Consider the following 3,288-nt stretch of genomic DNA (forward strand, 5'->3'; position numbering starts at 1 on the left):
GTGGGACACAGATGACCTGACCATGAAAATACCGGATGCGCCGCATGTCTTGGGGGAGGGGATGCTTCCCATCAGTGCTCTTGTCAGGACCTGATGACTGTGGTGTCTTGGGGTGGTCCCGTCAACCTCACTTCTCTATATGCCTGGCAATGCCACCCATAGCTCTGATCAACAGCTGAGAGTTTCCTTTGTTCCTGAGGAATGGGCCAGGTGGCATCTACCAGAGGTAGGAGTTCCTTCCAGAGACATTAAAGAAATCTGTGTAGCTGGAGAATTTTTCTCCAGCTCCCACCACCAAGTCCCGCCAGTCCCAGAGCCCACTTATAAAACAAACACACAGACTCTTACATTATTTAAACTGCTTGGCCATTAGCTCAGGCCTATCATTGTCTAGCTCTCACTCTTATATTCAGCCCATTTCTATTAATCTTTACTTTGCCACGTGGCTCGTGGCTTACCGGTACTTTACATCTTCCTTGTCTTGGCGGTGGCTCCAGCCGGTCTCCCTTTCCTTCCTCCTTCCTCAATTCTCCTCTCTCCTTGTCCCACCTATACTTCCTGCCTGATCACTGGCCAATCAGTGCTTTATTTATATAGAGCAATATCCACAGCAAATCTGCATTCCAAGTGTTGCCCCAATGTCCCCAGGCACAGCCTCTTGGTGTGTTGTTTGTCCTCATTATGATGGAACCCTACCACATCCATCTGAACAAGGTCTTCCCTTAGCATTTCTGGAGCATTTCTCGGGGTCTAGGTCCATTGGTTACATTCACGGCCACTTCTTTTTCTTTAGGGAGGAAACATTAAAATGTTTGAGAACAATTTAAAGCACAGATGTCAACTGCATAGTAATCAAAGCTTTATTAGATGGTCCTCATTGTAAAAGGTCCTTGTGCCATAGTGAAGTAGCTATGGCTATGGGAGATGTGACACGAAAAATTGATGTTTATAAATTAGAAAGTTGATAGCAATTCATTACAGAAGCTCAGTATTTAGAGGGATCCTATAATGGGACACTTCGTTAAGTCAATAGATTGAACATATGTTGATTTGCAAGGGTATCTAATACTTTCGTATTTTAAACTAAACAAACTATATCTTTGTTATTTATCCTGGTTAGAGCATATATGTGCCAGTTTAATTAAGTTTAGTGAAAAATTTGAAAAAAATAAATTTATAATAAATACTATGGAATAGAGGAATGAGTTAAATTACTGTTTTTAATCCCAAGAGGAAAAATATGGAACTGTAATCTTCTTTTTAGGAAATAAAAACTTTGAAAGATTTCCAATTTGTGAGAGATAAAATACTTCAGAAACCATTTTATCATTATCTTCATTATTTATTATTAGCTGAATGTTTTGTGGGTGATGGGAAAAATAGCTGTAGTGTGACCAAAAGCTAAATTGTTCAAAACTTAGAAGGACCAGGCCTGTGCAAGTCAGGCTGAAACTTCTTCCCACCCAAGTAGCTGATGAAGCCTGTGCCCACTGTGCTCTGTGACAGGAAGCCCTGGAAACAGTTGGGGGTGTTCTTTTCCAGTATTGGTATTTCTGCTTTAGGCCATTCTCTGTTCCTGAGGTCTTTTGTGTTCACTTCTTCTGTTCATCTGGGATCCATAGTAGTCTCTGCCTGCTCTTGAGCCCATTTGGTTTCAGGGACCAAAAGAGAACAGAGTCTTTTCTCCTCATCACTTGCCAAAGAAATTTTTGATTCTCAATTCCCTGCTGTTTACAGCTCCAGAGACGTCTCTAAATGCTTTCTCCCTCTTAGCTTCTGTCACGTCATCATGAACACTCCCTTATGTATTCTTTTTTTCAGGTGTAGTTTCTGAAGAAGATACTTTCATATACATGTTCTTCCTTTAGTTTCAGCTTTTTTTTTTTGAGACAGGGTTTCTCTGTGTAGTTTTGGTGCCTGTCCTGGATCTCACTCTGTAGCCCAGGCTGGCCTCGAACTCACAGAGATCTGCCTGCCTCTGCCTCACAAGTGCTGGGATTAAAGGCGTGTGCCACCACCACTCTGCTTAGTTTCAGCTTTTTTAAAATGAAAATTTATGAGTTTCCTCCATTACTCTTTTAAAACTAATCTACAATTGCATATAAAATATTATTTAAAATATTGTAATTGTTAATGATTTTTCTCCTATTAAACTTACTTTGGTCACCTGGATTTATAGCTATAACTTGAAAGGATATATGTTTTTCTTATAAAATAGGCACATGTAGTATTTGACCAGGGAACAAAAAGAGGTTGTTAGTCCTGCTTAGACCCAGGAACATCTTCACCAAAGCCATCAAATAGATTTTTTTTCACATTAAACTGACTGCAGTTGCATTACAATTTCATCCCTGAAACAATAATTATTAAGGAAATTGAATTATCACAACAGATAATATCATTCCTTTGAATGCCATGGTCCTGTCCCCAGGCTGCTCCTTTTACCAGTCAAACTGACATTTATGACCAGCTTAACCTCTAAAACACAATGTTTCACTGTAACATGGTTTCTTCAACATTAAACTCAGTTAAAGAGTTGACTACATTCTTGTAAAAATATTGTTTGGGAGACATTGCATCTCCATTGAGTCAAGACTAACCTCAAACTTGCTATTTTCCTGCCTCAGCTTCCTGAGAGTAAGGATTATATGAATTATATATGAATGCCAATTGCTTCAACTACATTATGTCGCAGCCTCCTTAGTACCAAGTGGAGTGAGATGAGTAGAGAGGAGCTAATGTTCTTTGTGGTATTTTCAATCCTAATTGTTATATATCCAGGTCTACTGGTTTAGATGCTAATGGATGTAATGGTCTAGGGAGTATTACCTGGTCCAGTCATTGCTATGATTTGACGTATTGATTACTTTTTGCTACATTTATTTATTTGTTTGTTTGTTTGTTTGTTTTGTGTGGTGCTGGGAATTGAACCCAGGGCATTGGTTATGCTAGACAAATGCTTTACTACTCAGCAGCAATAGATCTATCTTTTTAAAAATTATTCCAAGATGGAGTCATATAGGGGTTGAGGAAATAGTTCAATGGTTGAGCACTTGCCTTGAATGGACAAGGCTTTGGGTTCCATCATCACTATTACAAACAAGCAAATGAACAATAAACAAAAAACCCTAAAACACAGGGCATCACTAAGTTATTTACACTGGCCTTGCACTGGGACAGATTTGGACTTTGTAATTTCCTTGCTCCAGCCTCCCAAGTAGGTGGATTAAGGTCCTATTTCACCAGGCCCACCACTGCCTGATACTTGAACCTTGCTAAATTGTTTCT

The sequence above is a fragment of the Peromyscus californicus genome, unplaced genomic scaffold, assembly GCF_007827085.1.
Source record: "Peromyscus californicus insignis strain IS unplaced genomic scaffold, ASM782708v3 Scaffold_5__1_contigs__length_169319896, whole genome shotgun sequence".
Classification (NCBI taxonomy): domain Eukaryota; kingdom Metazoa; phylum Chordata; class Mammalia; order Rodentia; family Cricetidae; genus Peromyscus; species Peromyscus californicus.